A 25,084-nucleotide genomic window follows, 5' to 3' on the forward strand; every position below is an offset into this window, starting at 1 on the left:
GATGCTGGATAATTTGAGGTTTCCTGAGCCAGTGCAAAGCACTACCCAGTACTTAGGGCAATCCAACAAACAAGGATTTACTGCCTGCTCAGCACAGAACCTGCGGCACGAAATTACCCCATTCATCACGGAGTTCTGGGCTGGCAGAACTACTTGGCATCACCTTCAGTCCTCAGCGATGCAGCTGCCGGGCCACAGAGAGGCTCCTTAGCCTGGACGGGGGACAGAGCCACCTATGGGAGGCAGATTCCTGAAGTTCCTCTCTGTGGGCCTCACATCCTTTGTCACCTGCTTCTCATTTGCCTTCAGAGGCCCAGAAAGGAAGGGGGGAAGGACAGGGTGGGCTGCTGTCTGCAAACTCATAGAGTTTGCTAAGAGGCTTGCGCTGTCTCTGTAAAGATGTCTATTCACTTGTGAATTTCTGGACTGAACAGGTGACCCAAAGTTGTTTTAATTCTTAGACCCCCTCCAGAGGTGACAGTTACCAGAGTGTTTACAAGGCAGACTTTTGCTGGCAAATTCAAATGTTCCCTACAACTGAGCTTTGTAACTTTAACAGAACCACTGGAGAAAGAGGAGGAACAAATGTGGATTCTCTAGGCACTGTGAGCCTGGTGCCATATTAAACACTCCACATACATCGCCTCATTGAATATTCAAAATGCCACTGAGTGGCAGGTGTCGTTATAAAGTATCTCCATCTTACAGACAAGGAAACAAGGCTGAAGAATTAGTAAGTGGGGAAGCTGCATCAGACATTTTCAGTTGTCAATAACAACTTCAAAGTTTCAAAATTCTTCCACATAGAACATTTCTTTTTGATTCAGAGACTCACACTGACTGTGAGAATTCACCCCATTATACAAACAAGAAAACAGAGAACCTGAAAGTTTAAGTGGCTTGTCCAAGATCCAAAGCTTGGCTATCTGGACTTTGAGTTCAGTGTGCTTTCCACGATACCTGCTGCTTCCGGCCCATTCCAGGAGAAAGTCTAGATGGTACACATAGGTGATTTTGTCCCACAGCTGGCAAAGACCTTCCTAAACCAGAGGCCTCTTTCTTGACTTATTAGGAGATCTCAAACCTGCCAAGTTCCTGAGTAAATCCCGCAAAGTAGAATTACAAGAGGGCATCAGTGTAGGGGAAGATGGCCTCTCTGTGTTTAACAAAGCCCTGACAGTCACATTCTGGAGCCTAGGAAGCGTGGCCTTCCCTGCCACCCTTCTTTTTTTTTCTTTTTCTTTTTGAGACGGAGTCTCGCTCTTGTTACCCAGGCTGGAGTGCAATGGCGCGATCTTGGCTCACCGCAACCTCTGCCTCCTGGGTTCAAGCAATTCTGCCTCAGCCTCCGAAGTAGCTGGGATTACAGGTGTGCACCACCATGCCCAGCTAATTTTTGTATTTTTAGTAGAGACAGGGTTTCACCATGTTGACCAGGATGGTCTTGATCTCTTGACCTCATGATCCACCAGCCTCAGCCTCCCAAAGTGCTGGGATTATAGGCGTGAGCCACCGCGCCCGGCCCCCTGCCTCCCTTCTTCATCTGCCACCCTGGGCCTCCGCTTCTGTAGGAACCAGCAAGGCTGCAGTCTTGACCACTCATTGTGTGTTCTTAAACCTCAGACTCCATGAACCTGGCTCTCACGAATGCCTCTGTTCCAGGCCCCACAGGCTACTCCGTGCCACTCATTCACCAACTCCCCTTGAAACAGCCTCCGAATCGCGTGTTTACATTGTGTTCTCATTTCATTTGCCCTTCTTAAATGCTTCAGGCGCAGATGGCTGCCTCCCCAACACAAATGCAAGGGACCTCGTCGTGCTCCTCTTTGCGCCTCTCCTCAGTTCACACTTAGAAGACATTTTTTATTATTCTAGCCAAAAGCCAGATTAATTTTTTATGGCAATAACCTATTTCTTAGCAAAAATATCTTTTTTGCTGTCAAATGAGTTTCAATAACTTGTAAGAGGGAGACAGTGGTGATTTCCTTTATAATTCACTTTGCCATGGGGTCCTCCTTTACAAGCAGACTGTGACATCGGTCCCCAGGGAAGATGTCCTGGCCAGTCATAGTCCTGGGTTGCCTTGCTCCCTTCACTAAGCAGTGACCAGTGGAGAATAGCAGGCTATTAAGTACCTTAGCACAATCTTTACCACTTGGAATAATAGTAATAATAATAAGTATTTTTTATCATAATTTCTCATTTGATTTTAGAACTGGGAGGGCTGAGAGACTGAGCCTACCTCTCATTTACAGGTCAGGAAACAGATGAAGCTCAGAGCATCTAATATCCTGGAGAAACCTCATAATACCGCTCATGGGTAGGCCAGCCCCCATCTCACCAATAAGGAAACTGAGACATAGACAGTCATTTATCCCAATGGACTCAGCCAACTCCCAGCAGAGTGAGACCAGACTTTCTGCTTCCTGATTCCAGGTCTGGCCCTCTTTCCCCTCAGCTGCAGGGTCTCTCCTTTGGCCAGAAAACCACTGGAAGAAGTACTAAGTAAATTGGATCATTTGTGACACTGGACCTGACCTTGGCCCATCCCAGCTTGGAGCACTGCTTCCAAAGGCCTCCCTGCTCCTAGGGTGTCTTTTGTCTGTGCTCCAAGCAGCTGTGTCTGCTCCCATTCTAACCCCCCTTCCTTCTCAGTCTGCCTTGAGTCATGAAGTGTGGAAACTCCAAATACCAAATCAGCTGTTAGATACAAATTTCAGCTGAGTGCCAAATAGCTCACTGCCATTATAATTAATGTAAAGTGCACTTCTGCAGCTCCCTATAGCAGCAGTTCCCATTTGTTGAAAGATGTTTTAGCTCTAAGTGATGTGAATCATTATGCAACCCTGTTTGGCTGAAACAGCTGAGAAGGATTGGGGACCACTCAGGAAATGAGACCAGCTAGGACTGCAGTGGCAGTCCTTGATCAGAAACATAGTGAGGGCAGCCCCCGAGAAAAAGGTGCAAGGTGCTTGCTATCCGTGGGGCACAAAGAGAAAGCCCATGAGCAGGCAAAGGTAGCTAGACTTCCAGAACAATTCCTCAGTCTCTTCTCAGGTCAGTCCGCATTGACAGCCACTTCCCAGCTGGCCGTCCACGGCAGCTGGACAAACAGGCTGCTCCTGCAGCAGGTGTTTGAGGCAGGCTACCCCTTGCTATGGGGAAGGCGAGACAAATTGATGACCCAGGTTTCAATTTCAAGCAACTTAGATCTTGCTGGGAATTCAGGAGGTAAAACTCTGCCATTGCGTGTGTCTGCCTGGCAAGCTGTTCCCTTCCTTCTGGCAACGGCATTAGATTTCTCACAAGCTTCCCTTCCCTCCCTGCCGATGTGTTGGCACAGCCCATCTCCAAGGGCTTTACAACCCGGACTACCCCAGGAGCACCTACCAAGTCCCTTAAGACCCACATAAACTCCTTCCTCTTCTAGAATGCCTCTCTCGACCCTTGAGAGCAGTTCTTCACTTTCTCCCGTGACACCCCTCACCTCCATCTTTGCATTTATCACACTGAACTACAACTGTGTGTTCACATGCTGGTCTTCTCCCCCCAGACCCTGGGCTTTTAAGGGCTGGGGTGACTTTTAATTAATTTCATATCAGCAGTGTGCTAGTCTGTTCCCCACATGGCTGGGGAGGCCCCACAATCATGGTAGAAGGTAAAGGAATAGCAAAGCCATGTCTTACATAATGGCAGGCAAGAGAGCTTGAGCAAGGGAACTGGCCTTTATAAAATCATCCGATCTCATGAGACTTATTCACTATCACAAGAATAACACAGGAAAACCCGCCCCCAGATTCAATTACCTCCTACCAGGCCCTTCCCATAACACACGGGGATTATGAGAGCTACAATTCAAGATGAGATTTGGGTGAGGACACAGCCACACCATATCAACAGCTTCCAGCACAGGGCCTGGTACATGGTGGGTGCTCAGTTGATGTTGGATAGATGCATGAGTGACAAAACACACATCGACTATAAATAATCCAAAAGTACCATATGGGCAGACCCAGTTACACAGACTTGATGTTTTGTCAACCCCAAGTGCTACAAACTGTGACACACAGAGGCTTTATTGCATTTATTAGTGAGGCAAGATAACCCCCATCTGACAGAGCCTCCTAGTCATATATCAGGTAGACACTGCAAGATTAAACAATCAGCTCTGGAAGGCACCCACAACGGCCTGGAGGTCATGCTGCATCTGGTGCTAAGAGGCTGGGCAAGAAAGATTCCACCCAGAACCAGAGTTTCTCAAAGCCAGGCCCTGGATCAGAGAAGGGCTGGAGGAAGGGAACCTACAGAGGAGAAGGTTGTACATTTGCCCTAAATTCTCCTGGTGTCTAGTTTAGAAAAACAAAATACTTGATACTTGCTTGAAGCAGCTGAGGACGAGGCCATGCGGAGCGACGCTTCAAAACAAAATACTTTGCTATAAAAAACAGTTACACCACAAGTCAGGTTCAGAGCAATCCAGGGCATTTCTCCCCTTGCAAAATGCGTGAACTTAATCAATACACACCCTTCCTTCACAGCTCAGGTGCCCCAGGACAATCTTGCCTCAGTGGAAGAATTTTACCCGTGAAGGAAAGGAGGTGAACTTGGCTATGTTCTCAAGATAAATTCCAACTGCGAGGCTATTTTCCTTCTCTTTTTCTCTCCACTCCCAACTTAAAAGAACTGGTATATCTGCTTATTCCCCAAGTTAGTATTCAGGGTAAGGTAAAGTAAAATTTATTTCTTCACTGAGCCACAATATGCCTCTAAATCCAATTTTTGTTGGCCTCAAGCAAAAAACAGTTATCTGATGGAAAGAAAATGTTTCCCTTTTAGAGATTTGTATTTCATAAACTCATGCATTCTACTGATTGTCCTTATGTTCCAGTCCTTCAGTTGTTTTCAGAATGAGTCTACTGACCCAGCCATCTCCCAGGTTTTGGGGCTCATGGAAAAGGGCATCTCCCTTGTCTTGTCCATTCCCGCTGTTCCTGTGCACTGTCCTGGTGCAGCCGTGTAGAAGGGTTGCCACTCTCATTTCCTGTCCCTGCCCTACCCCTTCAGATGAGGACCAAGCACCAGGAATCTTGTGATGCCCTCCAGGTACAACTTCAGACACCAAGTTGGCCCCAGGGTTTGCTGAGGTGAACAAGGCTGAGCATAACTGTCCCTCCTGCCCGCTGTTGAGGTCGTGCCCTTAAATTTATAAGTGGCCACCTCTGGGTCCTCTCTGCACAGGCAGCGGTACAGCAGGACATCCTGCATTATGAACACCTCTGCTTTGTGGCTGAGCTTTACAACCTCCCAGTGAGGATAGGAGAGCAGGTGCTACATTTTACAAGGGCGAGAACTGGGCTTTGCATCCAGTGACTCTGGAGATGGTGGGGCTGGGATTAAGCCACAGCTCTGGCTCCAGACCCAGGGCTCTTTCCCCCTCAAGCACCATTCCACTGCAGGCAGTCCCATCCCCTCCATTGGTTAAGCAGAATTTTGGCTCTGCCACTCAGGAGCTGTGACGCTTTGAGAAAATTACTCTATCATCCTAAGCCTCCATTTCTTCATCTGTTAACTGGAGCTAAGAAGAACCCAGTTAATACTCCTCTGGGTTATTTCAAGAGATAAATGAGACATGGTAGATGGAGCTCCTGGCACAGCTGTCACCCCATAGCAGGTGCCCAATAGCTGTTATCGTCTTAATTATTGATATTATTGTTATTGGCTGAAACTGTCCGGTCTCGGAGCCAAAGCAAACCACTCAGCTAGCAGGTCTTAACTCACGCTTGGTTTTGGCATCATCATTCCTGCATCCACCCCCCTTTCTTATTCTATAAACTAAAAAAATCCGCCTCTTTTAGCCAGAAGGTTTGTGGAATGTTGCTTGAGCTTCTAAGATACTTAGACAGCTTCCTCCAGGGAGGATTCTTAGAGACACAGTGAGGAGAGAAAGATTCAGGCCAGACACCCGTCCTGTGAGGAAGTCAGGCCTCTGGCCGGACAACCCCTCCCTTGTCCTCCCTCGTGGAACAGAAACCTCACTAGAGACCATGGTATCAGGCTGGCTACCTGGTCCAGCTGTGGCCCCAGCCACCCTCTGTCTCCTCCCCATCCATTTGGGCATCGTGTCCTGCTGACTCTGCCCCAGTGACATACACAGGCTCTCTTGCCACAGCCACTGCCACCACCTCTCACAAGGACAGTTACCTAGCCACTAATGAGTCTCCTTGCCTTCAGGCTTTCCTCTCTGAGGAACTCGGCAGACAACAGGCACCTCCCAATGGTGCCCCTTCTCAGCTACCCCCGGCTTCACAAAGCAAATGGTTCAGGCCATGCGCCATCTGGCCATACCCTGCGTCACCTCACTGTCCCACATAGCATCATACAAATGCTTTCCAAACACCTGTCCAAGGGCTGGACTCACTCAGGTGTTATATAAATGTGGGGATTCCCAGGCCTGACCCAGCCTTACTTGCTGATCCTCTCTTGGGATGGACACCACAACTCTGTATTTGTAAAAAGTTCTCCAGGTGACCGAAGCACAGTGGTGTGTCCTGCATGCCTGCCAAAAAGAACTTGGCCAGACCCCCACATTCGCCACATATGCTCGCCTCAGTGGTGCTCTTTCTGCCAACAGCTCCAGTCTCTGCCTGCTAGAGCCTCCTCATCCTCCCAGGCCCATGTCAAACACCCGCTCCTCCAGCCAGAACGATGCTCTCCATGCTCTGACGCCTGCACCACGTCGTCATGTCCTAGCCCTTCCTTGCACTCCCGCCCTGATTTCCTCATCTTCCCCAGGCTAACCTGAGAGGTATCCTTGCCTGGCTGCTCTCCACCCCCTCTCCCCATCCATGCAGGATGATAGTAGCGCTTAACAGGATTGCTTTAGGAATTAATGACTTATTTCATGTGGAGTACTTGAAATTGGGCCAATAAAAGTAAGCCATCATACTTATCACTGCCATCCTGTCATCTCTGTTTGTGTTTTTATGGTGATTTGTGTGCACGTGTTTCCTCCTACGCCGGTATTGGCTTCATATCCCACATGGCAACTGACACTGTGGGCCACCTACAGCACCTTCACTAAACGCTTGCTGAACGCACAGCAAGCAGAGCTGTCTCCTCGCTTCCCCTTGATTCCTCTGCTCTCTGCCTGCCTCTGCAACTGTAATTCAACCTTGAACCACTTGTCACCATCAGAATTTTTCATTACTTATTTTTTGCAATTATTTGATTATCATCTGACATTTCCACCGCCATTGCTACTGTAATTCAACCTCAAACAACTTGTCACCATCAGAGTTTTTAATTATTTATTTATTGCAATTATTTGATTATCATCTGGCATTTCCACCAGACTCTGCGTTCCCTGAAGGCAGGGTTGATATTTGTTTTTTCGTTTTTTGTTTTTTTTTTGAGAGAGAGTTACACTCTTGTTGCCTAGGTTGGAGTGCAATGGCATAGTCTCAGCTCACTACAACCTCCATCTGCTGGGTTCCAGCAATTCTCCTACCTCAGCCTTCCAAGTAGCTAGGACTACAGGTGTGCACCACCATGCCCGGCTAATTTTTGTATTTTTAGTAAAGATAGGGTTTCACCATGTTACCCAGGCTGGTCTTAAACTCCTGACCTCAGGTGATCCACCTGCCTCAGTCTCCCAAAGTGCTGGGATTACAGCTATGAGCCACCACGCCTGGCAGGGATCTTTTTTTTTTTTTTAATCTCACTATTGTGTCCACAGACCTAGCGCATATGATAAATAGCTTCTGCAAAAAACGTTTTCAATGAATTAATTCACAAACTCTAGTTAATCAAAAATTGATTCATTCATTTACCAGTGAACTTCTTTTTAAACTCTTTTATTATTCTGACATAATAGACGGCTCTGAATATTATAGCGGTTGTGGTCAATGAGTGCTCCTAGTAGCTAGACCTAGTAAGGGGTCGTGTCAGGGTCCAGGGCGGCGAGCATTAGCAGTTGGATTGTTGCCTGCAGTCCTGTGCTAAGCAGGCATTCAGAGTGTGGGCTCTGCCGTCAACTGGGCTAGTGGAGGACACCCTCTTGTCACCTGTGTGACTGTAAACAAGTAACTTTGTTCATCTGTGAAGTGGAGATAATAGGAGATCTACTTCATAGGGTTACTGTGCATGTAAAATGCTTACTCAAAAGTTGGTTGCTATGAGGATAAGAATATTGGCTTCCAAATAACATGACAGACTAGCCTAATTAAACTTTTATGAGCTAGATCATGTGCTTCAATTTTCTTATCTATAAAATACCACACTCAAGTTCTTACTTTATGATAAAAATGATGAGCTATTTACAAGGGAACAATAATAACAGAAATTTAGGGCCCATCTAAGTACATGCTAACCCCTCACCAGAAATACTTTCTTGAAAATAAAGCTGTCACAGGTTCTGCTTCCTTAAGGAAAGTTTAACCAAATTTTAAACGCTCCTTGGGGAAAAACTAAAATGGGTAATTCTAGAAACAAGACAGAGAAAAGAAAAAATGGATTAACTCAGGCACATTCTATAAGCCCTCCTAGCTGTAGCCACTCACTTCCCAAGAATTTTGATGACAAACACTAAACATCATTGTGACCCTAATAAAATTTAGGGCCCTACAAGATCAGTCTGTGCACATTCAAAATTGCATAATGCAGGGGTGGCGTAATTAAAGGGAGCTGCTCATCTAAACTTGCAGCTCACAAGCGTATTACAAGAGATCCAATTTATAACTCAGCACAGCACATCTCACTGCACCTCCTCTCTGTCTGTGTGATGCTGTCTGGGAGATCCTCCAAACCCCAAATTCTTCCTTCAGCCCCAGCCCCTGAGAAGGGAGGCAGCCCTTTCTCCTGTCTCTTCCCCAGTCACTCTCTGTATTGACTGATTTGTTCCTTGGTCACTCCACCCTCAACCCTTTTTACTTATCCCCCTCTTTCCACATCACAAAAGATCCTGGACCAGGGCCAGCAAAATCTCCCCTTTCCTGGAGGATTGAATGGAGGCAAGGCAGTCTGGGCAGAAGGCAGTCATTGTCTTCCCAGCATCCATCGCCTCCTCTTTTAGTAGCTGCAAATGCTGTTTTCCTTTGCTGACTGTTGGTCATTTTAGTGGAACTGCCAACGAGGGTCTGGCCAAGGGGAGAGCACATGACACAGGCAAGGTGAGGCCAGCCCTCCCCATTCACTCTCATGGCAGTCCCTGGTGCTGCCCTGGCTGGCTCCTGCCCCTCACCAGCTCTAGCTGCCCAGACCACTGCCATCATTTTCCCGGCCTAATTCTTCAGTCTTCCCTTAGACTCTGTGAGCTGTCTGAAGTACTTCCAACAAATTTGTCAGCTTAACTTATCCAAGTTGATTCTTGTTGTTTGCAACCAAAGAATACAAGCTGATACCTAAAACTCACTTTTTAATTTTTTTTTTTTTTTTTTTTGAGAAAAGGTCTCACTCTGTCACCTAGGGTGGGGGTGGCACAATCTTAGCTCACTGCAGCCTTGACCTCCTCAGGCTCAGGTGCTCTTCCCACTTCACTCTCCCAAGCAGCTGCAACTACAGGCATACACCACCTCACCCAGCTATTTTTTTATTTTTTGTAGAGACGGGGTTTTGCCATGTTCCCCAAGCTGGTCTCAAACTCCTTCTACCTGCCTCCCAATGTGCTGGCATTATGGGCATAAGCCACTGCCCCAGCCTAAAACTCACATATTAATAAATCTTGTCACCATTTCAGTTTGTAATGATCTGGTGCAGCCTGGACCAATGAACCTAATCTTAACCGACGCAGTTTATTGCAACTCCAGTCAAAGGCGAGGCTTTATTAAAAAGCCTTTTGTGTATCCCCCAACAAAATCATTTGGACATGTTCAGAATTCCTGGTGAAGAAAGGAATCAAGGCAATTCATTTTGTAAAGCCTACATTTACCCACTAGAGACCGCTCAGAGTAACAAAGATCACACATGGCAAGGTGTCAAAATATTTGGCCTTTCTCATTTACCAGCCGTGTATCTGCAGCTCAATCATTTAATCTCCCTGACCTTCATTTATCTTGTGTATAAAAATGCAGATAATAACATCAGCTCTTTCTACTTCTTAAGGTGGTTGTGAGGTCCAAATTAGAAAATCAAATGAAAAAATGCCTTGGGAATCATTAACTTTGGGAGTGGCCCAGGCGAAAATTAAGGCCAACCATGGGCACGGCCTTCTAACTGGTTCTTCTTCCACCTACCTCCTGGCTTAGCTGTTCTCCTCACTGCTTGCTCCTCCTTTCCCGCCGTTATAGTCCCTGTGAGTCAAATTGCCCTTTCTCAGCTACCATCACGGGTCTGGATGAAACACGCCAGATGAAGTACAGGGGTGTCAGGATCAGTGGTATCATTCTTTTACAATGTGAATTCCTAAGTAGACTATGTCCATCTCAGTTTTTTGAAAAATAAATTTGTCCACAGTTTCTAACCTCAGACCATAGCATGGAGCCACACACTCAACACAACCCAGAGGGACAATGACAGCCACTCAAAGTAGAGTCCCCTTGGCTTCCGAGAACTGAGAGCCCATCTGAGCTTTTCTTTTTCTTTTTTTTTTTCTATTAGAAATCAAGCTGGGCTTTCGGCTTTCGGCTCGGAGGAGGCTAAGGTGCAACTTTCTTCGGTCGTCCCGAATCCGGGTTCATCCGACACAAGCCGCCTCCACCATGCCGCTGAAGTTTGACACCAACGAGATCAAAGTTGTATACCTGAGGTGCACTGGGGGTGAAGTTGGTGCCACTTCTGCGCTTGCCCCCAAGATCGGCCCCCTGGGTCTGTCTCCAAAAAAGGTTGATGACACTGCCAAGGCAACAGGTGACTGGAAGGGCCTGAGGATTACAGTGAAACTGACCATTCAGAACAGACAGGCCCAGATTGAGGTGGTGCCTTCTGCCTCTGCCCTGATCATCAAAGCCCTTAAGGAACCACCAAGAGACAGAAAGAAACAGAAAAACATTAAACACAGCGGGAATATCACTTTCGATGAGATTAACAACATTGCTCGACAGATGCGGCACCGATCTTTAGCCAGAGAACTCTCTGGAACCATTAAAGAGATCCTGGGGACTGCCCAGTCTGTGGGCTGTAATGTTGATGTCCGCCACCCTCACGATGTCATAGATGACACCAACAGTGGTGCTGTGGAATGCCCAACTAGTTAAGAAGCACAAAGGAAAATATTTCAATAAAGGTCATTTAACAACTGGTGGGAAAAAAAAGAAATCAAGCTGGAAGAAAAATGTTCCTCACTCTGCACTCTTGAAAGTAAGAAATCATTACTCTGTTGCAACTTGGTTAGCTAGAGATCTTAACCAAAACCTGCAACTATTTTTTAAATTTGTTTCTACTCAAATTTCTATTAAAAACAAACCACATTCTAAGAAGAAGAAAGTGGTTTGTTTCTCTCTCTTGCCTGTCAGAGACAGAAGCCGAGGGAGAAACTTTGAAGATGTGGACAGCAAACGAGCAGGACAAGATGCCCAGAGAGTGGAGAGGCCGAGGCAGAGGAGTGTGGGGAGTTGGGGGCAGAATTCTGTGGTCACGGTAGGACTTATGTTCAGAGCAAGCCATGGGCTCCACTTCTTCTCCTGCTCCACAGTGACAAACTGCTTAATGAGAGCCACGGGAGCTTTTCCTAAGCACTACCAGCAAGTTGCTTTGCAGGGCACTATCTTAGCCTGCTAATAATAGAAACAGCAATCACCTCTGAGCTCTCGCCAACTGTCAAGATGCTGCACTGAATGCTTTTTAAACTCTTGGAGGTAGGTGCTGGGGTAGATGGTATTGTTGTTGATTAGTTACTGCCCTTCCAAGGAAGAGGGTTATACTCTTTTCCCCATTGATTTGGATGTCATCAATGATTCCCCCACCCACCTTCTGCCACTGAAATGGCAAGGGACCTAGATAGGTGCTCCTGAGTCAGCCAGTGCCAGAGAGAAGATGATATGGAGCGGCAGAGCTGCAACTGCCTCCCCATGGACATGAGTATGAGCAAGAAATAAACCTTTGTGCTCGTTTAACGCTGCACAGTGTATTTCAGCTGACATTATCACGAGGCTGTTGGAGGCTCAGAGAGGGCAACAGCCCAAGGTCACACTGCCAGCAGGTGACAGCGTCCTTCTGAGTGAGCATGGTGCCGACACCCTCTCCCTGGAGTCCCTCTCCAGCCACCTGCCCTCATGAGCATCTTACCTGGCTTTAGCTCTCCATGAGAACGAAAGGCAGCCCTCACTCCTTACCTCGGCTGGCTTCTCTTTAGCACAGGCATTGCTAACCATTTCTTCCTTCCTCAAACGCTCCTGTGGGAACCTCCATGACCTTGCCTCTCTCCTGACCTCTTTTGGCATTTCTTTATCCCTGTCAGCAGCCTTGGCTTTGTAGTTATGGCAGGGGCTTTAGAATCAGATGGACTCCAAAAGGTCAAATCTACAGTCTTTCACCAGCTGTGTGACCTTGAGCAAGTCACTCATCCTCTCTCAGCCCCTGGTTCATAAACAGAAAACTGGAATAAAACACCTCCTTTGGCCAGGCGTAGTGGCTCATGCCTGTAATCCTAGCACTTTAGCAGGCCGAGGCAGGTGGGTCACCTGAGGTCAGGAGTTCAAGACCAGCCTGGCCAACATGGCAAAACCCCGTCTCTGCTGAAAACAAAGAAAAATTAGTCGGGCATGGTGGCAGGCACCTGTGGTGCCAGTTACTTGGAAGGCTGAGGAAGGAGAATCGCTCGAACCCTAGAGGTGGAAGTTGCAGTGAGCAGAAATTGCACCACTGCACTCCAGCCTGGGCAACAAGAGTGAGACACCGCCTCAAAAAACAAAAACAAAAACCACCTCTCTTGCAGGTGGTGGCGAGCATCACTGAATGAGCTGGCATGAGAATGGGAACATGCCAACCAGGGGACTACCCAGGACCCGAATGTGGGACTCTCCTCGCTCTCCTGCCTGAGGAGCTCCTCTGTACCTCCTGACCCTACCCTTCTTGATCTGGTCAGCTGATTCATAGGCCATGCTGGACCAGTCAGATTCTCTTCATGCATCAAACTGTAAGATCCTGAAGCAAGTAGGTTAGATCCATCAGCAGCTGTATCTGCGCAGCCTTCACATCTGTCCAGAATCTGACCTTTTCTGTCACCATGTCAGCTCCTGCCCTAGTCCAGATTGTCATGTGTCACACAGATGGTTGCGATAGTCTCCCACCTGCTCTCCCTGCCTGCACCCTCCCTCCCATCGTCTGTCCACACGGTGCCCCAAGCTATGTGGAAGTGGCCCGTGCCCCCTCACCACTCACAGCTCTTGTGGCTTTGCATGACTGGTTTCTGTGTTATCTCTTGGAACTCAGGTCCCACGACTCCCCTCGCCACGCCACCCAAACCACACGGGTCTCCTGGCTGCTCTGTGTACACCTCAGACAGTGCCCTGCCTCAGGGGCTTTGCCCAGATTCTCCTGTTTCAGCTGCTGCACCCATATCCTTCAGGTCTCTGCTCTGATGTCACTGGGGCAGAGAGGCCTCCCAGGTCAGCAGTTACCAAGACATCCCCACCCCACACCTCCCAGCCCTCCCTCAGCTTTGCTTCTCCTCACAGCAGGATTGCAACCTGAAACATCTCTTTTATCCTTTGAATATCTGTCTCTTCCACAAGAATGTCACTTTCTGAGATCAGGGACTCTGCTTTGATATTCACTGCATCCCCAGTGCCGAAAAATACCTCCTGACATACATTTGTATTGAATGATGAGTGATGGGATGAGTAATGTTGAACTCTTGAACTAAAAAGCCCCAGTTGGGCAATGGGGAAGCAGGGACGGTGTCAGTGGAGAGAAGCAGGGAGAGGAAGCAGGCACACTGCCTCCCAGAGAGCAGAGATGCCACAGCACTTCCCTAGAGAGAGGGAGAAGTGCTGCTCCTGCCGGCCAAGGCCAAGTCCCAGGGAGTCCAGCTGTTTCCTGCCTGCGATATGACAGCAGCACAGATATACACACATCATATACACACAGACCACACACACCCCACACACACACAGACACACACACCTCACACACCCACCTCACACACACACAGACACACCTCACACACACACAGACACACACACAGACACACACACCTCACACACACACAGACACTCACACCTCACACACAGACCACACACACCTCACACACACACAGATACACGCACCTCACACACAGACCATACACACCTCACACACACACACAGACACACATACCTCACACTTTGTACAGACCATGCACACACACACAGACTATACACACCCCATCACACAGACCATACAAACTATACACCCACGGAGCACACACACATCTCACACACAGCCCATTCACATACCACACACACAGCCTATGCCTAACATGCACATATCACCTGCCACACACACAGCACACATCCCACACCTTACACCATGCATACATGCACACCACACAGAACACACCCCCCATACCACATACATAAATACACATCACACACCTTACACCCCCCCAACACACACACACACTTTCTGGAAAGCCTCGAGCAGTCCTGCTGCCAGCAGCCCACACAGTGGGGGTGCGCCCAACACACACCCAGAGCACAGCAGGCATCCTTCAGGGAGAGTTCCCCTCTCCTATCTAATGCCTTCGCTAGGAGCAGTTCCCACGCTTGAGAACTTACTCCAGCCTCCATTTCCCTAGAGTCTTGTTTCCTATAGAGTCATAGCAGCAAACATCGCTCAGCCAGGCCCTCGCCCCAGCCCACCCTACCCTCACGCAGTGTTTCGGGTCTATCCGTGGGCCCACGGAGCTCAGCGTGTTCCATGCTGCTTCCCGTGCAACGCTGGCTCCCCACCCCAGCTGCCCTGTCCCACAGCAGCGCCTCTATTCTGTTCTTCTGGTCAGAACCTGGAAAGTCATATTCAACATCCATCTCCTTCCCCCTGTATCTGTCCACACAGCTTGTCGATTCTTTCCAAACACTTCCTGGAGTCAATATTTCTTTTTCCATTTCCACAATGAGAGATTACAGCAACTTCACCCGGGAATCCTCTAAACCCAGAAGAAATCAGGTCCCCATGTATACTCGAATAGCCCCTGTACTTTTATAGAATTGGCCATGGCTTGTAACAACAAATTTTTGACAGTATTTAATGAATGTCTCTCTCTCCCATTGGACTATAAACTCCCCTGTGGGAGTTTACATTATGGTCATTTACAACAATATTTTAAATATATAGGTACAAATACTATCGGGGTGTTCCCAATAAATGCCACTTCATGAATGAATAGAGCTATTTTTTTCCCTCTCTTTTGCCATTGCCCCCCCACCCCATAATGTAAGTTTCCAAAAGGATGGCACTGTGTATTGCTACTGCTTGGATCTGTGTCCCCACCCTGGCCCCTGTGCTTAGCACAAAACCAGGAGCACACTAGGTGCTCAGTAAATAAGGACTTATTGATTGCTGTGTCCCCGTCAATCATTCGGATGTTGAGCTTGTTTGGGGAAAGGCAAGTCCTCATCCCCAAGTGACCAGGCTGGCAGCCAGACCCTGCCGGTTCCTGCTACCTGACAGCCAGGAACATCAGTGTTCCTTCAGTGGCCCACCAGGCTGGCAGCATCTCCTTCCTCTGCCTCCTGATAGGGCAGTAATTAGAAACAGCAGTCATCACCATGTCACATTCCCCAGAGCACCCTGCTGCAAGCATGGAACACATGTAGCTGTGAGACCACCTGCCAGGAAGAGAATAGAAGAGTCATTTGCTGAACATGCAGGGGTGAGGGCTAAGGGGATGAGCTGCTGCATAGCAAGTAGCTGCCCCCTCTTCCCCAAAGCCCTAAATAATTTCTCCACTTAAAAAAAAGGAAAAAAGATACACAATTAATTTTTCACGTAGATCATCCCACTTGGAAGCTTAGGAAGGGCTGTGCATACTAACAGCCAAACTTGAGATGCCACAGTCGGCCTGGCTTAGACAAAACCAAGGAGCGGGAAAGGGTGGAGAAAGAGCCCTGTGGCCCTGGCCCCCGCTGAGGACACCGACAGAGTGAAGGGTCTCTGCTGATGCTTGTCCTTAAAGGTCTGCATCAGGCCACGTGGGGTCACTTTCACTGCCCCATTTACCACAATGACACTGGGAGGTAGGATTCATTGTCCTCACTTTATAGACGAGGAAACTGAGGCAAGATGACATTAGGCTCCTCGGCCAAGGTCACCCAGCAGATGGGAGGCAAAATCAGGATTGCCCATCCAGGGCTCAGCCCCTCCGCACACCCGCGCACAGCCGTTTCCCAGCAGGCATTTAGGCAGACACTGGGTGACCATCTGTCTGCGACAGAGGCAGGCTCTTCCTTTCTAGGAGGGAGGGTGGGCTCCAGCAGAGTTCCCAATCCAGATTTTCCTGCACACGTGTTAACTGTTTATCTCCCTGCCTTTGCCCAGAGTGAGGAAGAGAGGAGAGGTGCGGAGGGGAGGCGGGGAGAGGGGCTCTGCCACTCCTCACTGCTCCTCACTGCTCCTCACTGGCAATTTGATCAGGGCCCTTCCCACACTCCCCCAGCACTGCTACAGCGAGGGAGCTCAAAACGCTAACCCTGGCCGTCCATCCATCACCCCAGACTCCCCGGGCCTGCGTCCTCGCTGTCACCCAACTGGCTGTGTGACCGTGGGCACCCAGCTTAACTGCTCTACATCTGTTCCCTAGGGCTGCCGTCCCAGAGTACCAGAGACTGGGTGGCTGAAAACAACACAAAAGTCATCTCTTCCAGTTCTGGAGGCCAGAAGCCCGACATGGGGGTGGCGGCAGTGTTGTCTCCCTCTGAGGGCTCTGAGAAAAGCTGCTCCAGGCTCTCTCCTGGCTTCCGGAGGCTGCCCAGAAAAAGTCTGCCCCCAAGATTTCCGCATGACCATATCCTTAGATCTATTTAAAGCTCTGCTGAAATGCCACTCACCTCCCAAGAGAGACCTTCCCTGACCTCCTTATCCAACAGCTGCCCTGATCCCCACCTCCCGTCATTCCCATCGCTGTTTTCCTTCCTCCAACCAGTGACCACCCTCTGATTTTATCTTGTCCACCTCTGGGCTTACTTGTTTATTTTCTGTCGACCTCGCTTCCACAGAACATCAGCCTCTTATAGCAAACACCTTGCTGCTCTCATTTACTGATATCCCCTATGTCCAGTGCAAGGCCTGATAGAGCATACATACTAATACATTTTTACTTATTCGTGGAATGAACACATTCATGAATAAATACATTCTGAACCTAGTAACGTGAGGGATAGGGTCAGAAATTTCTCCTTGTGTTGCCATTAGGGAGTCATTCTGATTTCACCCCACCCACCCCAGCATGCCAACACCAGTCTTCAGGCTCTACGCTGCTGGCTTGTCAGACCCCCGCCCCATCATGTTATGTAAGGTATATGAGCTGTCCTTTAAAAATTCATACTAGTCTTTTCTCCCATTGCCCTGGATTTACTTGATTTAGCCAACTGCCAGTAGTAGAGTTCTTCAGTTATGATTTTAGACGTCACTAATAGCATTATTGAAGATCAAAGCCAAGCTAGCTATTTTCCCCCTTTATTTCTCTGCAACCACAAAAGTTCTCCAACCCTATGGTTTGTCTGATTTTATTATCACCCAAGGATGCAAGATGATTTATTTGTTTACATAGGTTCAGATTATTCAAATATTCTTTTATCTACTCTGTAATAACCATTCTTTTTCTATTGCCTTAATTGTATCTTATTAGACATCTTGGTTTTGTTTTATGCCATGTGGCCTTAGGATACACTGATGTGCTTAAACATTCTCACACATACTTTAATATGTTGTAAGTCACTTAAACTCATTGTAACTTGTCTTTGAGCTAAGAAAGTATCATGGATTGCTCTCTTGGGAAGGAACACTAAGCCAAGTGATTTTTTCCTTCATTCTAACATGAACACACCCAGGCTTTGGAACAGTCTTGCCCTGCTCTCCTCCATGTCCTAGGCACATCCTAGCACCTTCAAGAGAAAGGGAAGAGAAAGTAGAAAGCCCCTCAACTATCAAAAGAGGTTGGCAGTAGCATGGTGGCCTGAAGTATCCAGGTACCAAAAAAATACCTCAGAAAGCGTTTTATAAAATCTTTTCACAACAAAAACAAATCAGTCTCTGGTCCTCACAGCATGCAAAAAAGAGGAGCAGTCTAAGTAATGGCACCTGTCCCACTGGACTCCAGCCTGCTTTCCTTCCCTGCTTCCTGGAGTCTGAATTCCGTGTTTGATTAGCTAATGTTTCCTCTCTGTGACCCACAAGCTGCTGGGCAATCCATCTGCAAAGTTAGAGAATTGGGCTGAGGTTGGATTGCAGGCAGCCCCACCAAAGTCTTGGAGGTCTCAGGTGTCCTCTGTCCAGATCCCTTGGTGGCTCACAGAAGCTGTCCTGTCCCTGTGAGTTCCTCCTCAGTCCCTGCACCTCTCTACAGCTGAAGGGTTGTGGGGCTCTTGGTCCAGAAACTCATCAGAATGGAGTCACGTCCCTGAATTACATGTAGAAATGGATGGAGCCCAGAGTGATTGCCTCATTTCATCAGAGGAGACCTGAAATTAATTCCTCTCTTTAATGAATTACCCAGGGAACTTATCTTTTCCAATTTTCCTTCTGGTTTTAAGGTTTTCTTTCATTTCCTTCATTGTTCCCCCAATCCCTCCTGGGGCTGGAGCTCATAAAAGTGTTTCTTTTCCTGCTGAACCTTCACGGTTTATGGTCATTGGTACTGGAGCTTCCCTGTGGCTCCTGAACTCCCCAATCATTGCCTTCCTAATAGGAAGCAGCAGGTTTAGAGTGGTTGCTTTGTATTCTTTCCAAGCCATAAAATTTTCTTCCTTGTGATTTAAGAACCGCTAGGATGCTCCATGGGTCCCCCAGCAGCCAACAGTTGTTAAACCCCTACGAGTGGCCTGCTACTAGATTCTGTGTTTATGGTGACCTGTGTGACCACAGCAGCCAAGCCCTCATCAGCTGGTGGGTGAAATTTTCAGAACATTTAAAAATGCCCAGCTCCCACTACACACGAGTGAGGTGTTGATTAATAGGACTAACTTTAACGTAGTCGATGAAGGCCATAAGAGCCACCTGCAGTTCTGTGGGGCTGACCCAGCGCCTCCTCAGAAAACTCAAAGACAGACCATTTGCCTGTACTGAAAGCACTGCAGGAGGAGGGAACGGGAGAAGCTTTATGCTGTCTGTCCTTGTGCCTCATGGAGAAGAGTCCCCTTGCTCCCCCCCGCCCACCCACTACCCCACCTGCCCCACACGGCCCATTGGTAAACATTAGCAATTGTGTCTAACCAAAGAGGAACATAGACATGCATGCAGTGGTTTTTATTTGAAGACTGCCCTCCCCTAAAGAATGCAAAGTCTTTTACAAAATGGCCATTTCCTGATATAGGAGAATTGCTTATACAAATGGAAAAACCAGCCAGGCATGGTGGCTCATGCCTGTAATCCCGGCACTTTGGGAGGCTGAGGCAGGCAGATAACCTGAGGTCAGGAGTTTGAGACCAGCTTGACCAACATGGAGAAACCCCATCTCTACTAAAAATATGAAATTAGCTGGGCATGGCTGTGTATGCCTATAATCCCAGCTACTTCGGAGGCTGAGGCAGGAGAATTGCTTGAACCCGGGAGGCAGAGGTTGTGGTGAGCCGAGATCACGCCATTGTACTCCAGCTTGGGCAACAAGAGCGAAACTCCGTCTCAAAAACAAACAAAAAAAAAAACAAAAAAACAGGAAAAACCAAGACACAGATAGAAGGTAGCCCAAGGTCATATTCAAGAGTCAGGAGTAGAATGAATGTGGCCCTTGGTCTTTTCTAGAACTCTGTTGTATGCAGCAAACACTGTGGGCAGTAATGTTCTCAGAGCAGCTGCTGCAGGGTAGGCAGTAGTTGGAGCAGTCAATGCAAGCTGCTGGCCTGGGAATCTCCACGGCTTTTCATTTTCTCAGGATTCTTGGGGCTGACAGGACCTTTCCCCAGTCCAGGTCTACACAGTCAGTTTCTAAGAATTAGTCAGAGACTCCTGTGTGTAGACTGAACTGCCAAGTCACCACCTAGCCGTGGCTTACAACATTGAAATCATAATTACACTGACACAGGCTACCATAGGGGGCCCAAACTAGGATACTTGACATTTATAGATAGGAAGAGCATGACTGCTTATGTAAATTACATCATAAAATGGAAAGGAATTTAATTATTTTCAGTTGCTTTGGCAGCAAAACAAAGTGATTTTTTAACAAAATAGTTAACAAGGATTTTTCTCATGTTGAGTCTTAAGAGATTTATGTTCTGAAGCAGCTGCCCATTCATAAACAGTTAAAAGGCAACATATATAAATACAGCATAATATTTATCATTAAATTGAGTTAAATGTTGATTTTTAAAATTTCCTTTTTATGGTGTATAAGCAATGTGTAGTGGTGTGTGGAAAATAGCTTCTGTGTGCCTTTCATTGAAACCTTGCCTCTCAGTTGTATAATGAATGGTGCGAGGTGAAGGTGGCTTAGTGTAGTGGTGTGAATCCAGGCCTGGGAGTCAGTCAGCTTCCTGGGATCAAATCCCAATTCTGCCACTTGTTAGTTATGAGATGCTGGGTGGTAATGTGGTCTTTCTGAACGTTGGTTTTTCATATGTAAAATGGCAATGATCACCCTCTACTCTGTAAAGGCTTAAGTAAGTTAATTTATGTGAATCTCTTAGTTCCATACCTGCTACATAATAAGCGACTGAGAAACAGCAATGATTATTATGAAGGGGAATGTTGTACATTTCAAACATGCCCATGTGAATCATGACAGGGCTGGAGAGTGGGGGTGGGGAGATGCTAGAGGGAAAGAGTGGAGGATCACCAGTTATGCTTGGCTTCCACAAATGGAAGAGGGACTATGTCACCTAGGAAAGGTAGGTGATGAAAGGTAAAGGTGGTTATTACATTAGAAGAAGGAGCCATTCAGTAGAGTTAGAGAGACAGGCTGCTGAAATCTTTGGAAGACACAGCCATAGACCTGTGGAGAAGACTGTAATCACAGAAAAGTGAGAGAGAGAAAGACCATGGAAGTCATTGCTCAGACCACTCTGGCTTTTCACTGGTGCCCCAGTATTTGTGTTCTAGAGTGTACTGCATTTACTGGGGAACGCTAAACAGCCCTCGGAACCATGGTTGGCATTTTGAATAAGCCACAGCTGAGCTGGCACCTTAGCTTAAGCAAACATTCCAGTGGAGGACTATAATCAGAGGTAAAGGCCTCAAGTAAAAAGCAGAAAGAAACATGCAGAATTAGTTGAAATGGGGTAAAATACTAAAGGAAACCTGAAATCGAATATAAAGCCAAAAGGGAAAAAGAGAATTGATTTTATGACAGTTCCAAGATGTTTTAAATCTCCTCTGCTAAGAGGAACCCAGACTTCAACCCTCCTCCTACGCACTAAGCAATAGCAGCCCAGGCTACGCACCCTTCCTGAATGACTCAAGAATAACGCCTGATCTGACCCACTGACCATCAAGTGGGCTCTGCCAGAATGAGGGCCAAAGGAACACTTCTGAGGAGAAGCTTTGATACTGGGTATATGAAACCCAAAGGTGGAGTTGAAGCATTGCTAAGCATCAATGGATTCTGGGAATTGCTTACCCCAGAGCCTCTGAATGCTTTGGAATAGTAGCTTGGCTAGATAGTTCTCAGACCAGAGTCTCAAAATTTGGCTTCAAAAATGCAAATTCTCATGCTGGCCCAGGGGTGGCACTATTTGAAATTAAATCAGAAAATGTCAGATCAGAGCATGGATCACTGTTTTTCAGGCAACTGAGAAATAGGGTGTCCAGAAGGTCATGCATGTTCTGCCCATCAGGTCATGAAAATGGCCAGGGGATTTCTCAGGCCCAACAGTTTCACAGGGCACATGTGGAAGACCAATGTTCATTGATCTCCTTTCTGAATCCCTTTAGGATGGTAGAATACTAGGTATTTACAAGGTTCAGCTTTATGAAGACCAAAAAACCGGTCCAAGAGATAAGGAAACAGCTAAGAGGTTGACGGTCTAGATGTCAATCAAGCTGAAGTCAAGGTCATCTTGACTGAGGTAAAATCCCCTGGTTCTTCTGCCAAAGAAAGCCCATGGGCTCTCCTGGGGCATGGGAATGGCCTAGAAGATCCCTGAGACAAGTCAGTCCTGGTCCTTAAGGAGACCCACAGTGTTAGGCTTAGCAGAAGAACATGTCTTCTTGGAAGAGGCAAAGCCCAGGAACCAAGTCTGCTATGTAAAAGCCTGGGAGACTCCACCTATGTTTTAATTTTTCCATCTACACAATGAGGATAACAACACACACCTCTGGAGTAGTTCAAGGATTCAATGAAATGAGTATATCTACAGTGCTTAGAACAGTGTCTAGCAAAATCAATTAATGTTAATAAGTCTCACTCAATAAATAATAATAAATGTCAGTGATGAGGACAATGAAGAATGGGAGGGGGAAGGATATGTCATTCAATGTCAACTAAAGCCAAATCTCTCAGGATAACAGTCTTAGAATTTAGTAAGAGAAAAAAATGTTTTCTCCAAGAGAAACTGATGAGAATATTTATTTTTTTGTCCCTGTGTGCAAGATTCTCAGAGTTAAATTTTAATCCTCAGTTGCCACTATGTTAACTCTTGTGTTTAGAGTATTTTCTTTTTTCTCTCCTTGGTCCTGATCTCCTATTTTATTGCTCTTGTCTTTTATGTCCTTGATTTTAAGCTGCCTGAAATTCCTGTTGGAAAAGGTGAGATATAAACAATAAAATAAAAAGAAGACACTCCATAAAAGTTTGCCGAATTTATTGAATTGTCGAATCTTTCCACATAAACCAGACTGCTTCTGAAAAACGAGTAAGCACAAAAGAGAGCAATAACAGAAAAACATTCTCCTTATTTTCTTGTTTATGTATCCAAATTCTACCTAGGAGAGCAATCCCATTTCTCTGACTTCCTGGAGCCACAATGCAAATCCCCTTTTTCTTGTATGAGGATCTGAGGACCTGTATGAGGGCAGCTGCCTCAGGAGGCTGATAGTCCAAGTTACACCATCTGTTCATCCTCTGCCTCGAGGCATGTGCCATTTTATCTTGGAGTGGACAACTTCAACTGCTAATTCAAGCCCTCTCTTTTACCATCCTTCCACCACTGCCTTGCCCTGCCCCACAGAGGAAAAAAGGAAGAAAGAAAAGCACACCTACATCCTCAAGGACCACAGATCCCATTTGAAGCCATTCTTGAGGTTGCTACGGTGATGGACAATTCTAACCATCAGGGTGCAGGAGCCACTAGTGCTGAGGAAATCGTTGGGTTACGAGTTACAGATGGGTGGGTGCAGAGAGAGCCCCAGAGTGCTTCCCAGTTTGAGAAAATGACTGAAGCCAGCTTGCCTTCTATACTCCAGCAAAGCCTTTCTGATGGAAAGGCAACCACTTCACACACAGATTAAACACTATCTGGCCCTCCTCACATGCTCTTGTGGAGTGCTTTTTCCATTACGCTCTAATGGGCTCTACAACAATGGGCTGAAGGAGTGAGCAATTTGCTGTGAGGGCTCCAAGTCCAGCTGATGCTAAGAGGAGCCCAATTTCTCCACTGATGAATACTTGGGGGATGACTTTTCCCTCTGTGCCACTAAACCTATAAGCTTCTGAGCTTGGTTCATGCCAGGACTGGCTTCCAGTAGCCTGGGAGTGCCAATCATGTATTTTAGTCTGTTATCCCTGGTCTGACTGCACTCTGACGGCATCCTCCTCCAAAGCTTTTTCTTATTCAGCCTTCTTTGCACACCCCTGTCCGCTACGCAACTGGGCATTCTCTCATTTTGCAAAAGGTTAAGTCCATTGGAGAAAATTCACAGGGTCTAAAAACCAAGCCATTTGTGCTGACTAAGGTGAACTGGCAAAAAGAACAATGCACCACAACCGGCGGTCAGCAGAGGATGTCTCAGACCCAAGGCTGTGGACCCTGGTGGAGACCGCAGGTGGGTGGAGTCAGGACACATTCCCAGCCCCATTTTTGACAAGCTCTCCTACAAAGCGGGGAAGGCAAATTTCTTGTTTTCCCAGTCTCCCGTTTCTAGGAATGACCCTATGACACCATTCTTGCCAACGATACCTGCTGGGGCCCCCAGGCAGCTTTTTGTTTTTTCCAATGCAAAAGTACCACTCTTTTGTTCCTTCTGCCTTCTTTTTTTCCTGAATAAAGGTGTGATAGCTGGAGATCTAGCAGTCATGTGGCAACCCTGAGAGAAATACCAAGGTCCCTAGGGGTCAGCCCTGGTATCATTTAACCTCTTGACAAAGACTGGCAACAGCCCATCTCAAGGCATTTTGTTTGAGAGAAAAACGATTCCGATTTATTTAGACCATTTTTGTTAGATTTCCTTTTACTAGCAGCTCAGTGTTTTCCTCACTGATATAAGCCCTCTCGTTTCCATATTCTGACTATATCTCAAAATGTAGAGGTGTAGGAAGAAGCAGACACCCCAAAACCAAGGAAGGACCACTTCTTGGAGATTTTACTCTGTCAAATTATCTGATCTAAATCATCTGGCAGTTCCCAGTGGTCTTCCATGCACCATTTCTGCTATTTCTAAAAGTTGGCCAAACAAATATATGAAAAAGTGTCCAACATTTCTAGTCATCAGAGAAATGCAAAGTAAAACCATGATACGATTTCATCGCACACCTGTTAGATTGGCTACTATCAAAAAGATAAAAGATAACAAGTATTGGGGAGGATGTGGAGGAAAAGAAACTCTTGCGAACCGTTGGTGGGATTGTAAATGAATACAGCTCTTATGGAAAATGGATTGGAGGTTCCTCAAAAAACTAAAAATAGAATTACCATGTGATCCTGCAATCCCACTTTGGGGTATATATTCAAAGAAATTAAGATTAGTACATCAAAGAGATGTTTGTATTCATATTCACTGCAGCATTATTCACAACAGCCAAGCAATGGAACAACCAAAGTGCCCATCAATGGATAAATGGAGTTTTTTAAAGTGGTATTTA

At 46.9% G+C, this 25,084-nt stretch overlaps 1 pseudogene; it reads left to right on the forward strand.

The window, feature by feature from the left end:
- The first annotated feature begins 10,679 nt into the window (after nt 1-10,679).
- On the forward strand, nt 10,680-11,237 carry LOC116528565 (annotated as a pseudogene).
- Nucleotides 11,238-25,084: the final 13,847 nt, after the last annotated feature.

Source organism: Sapajus apella, unplaced genomic scaffold, assembly GCF_009761245.1.
Source record: "Sapajus apella isolate SASKATOON/1434 unplaced genomic scaffold, GSC_monkey_1.0 scaffold59, whole genome shotgun sequence".
Classification (NCBI taxonomy): domain Eukaryota; kingdom Metazoa; phylum Chordata; class Mammalia; order Primates; family Cebidae; genus Sapajus; species Sapajus apella.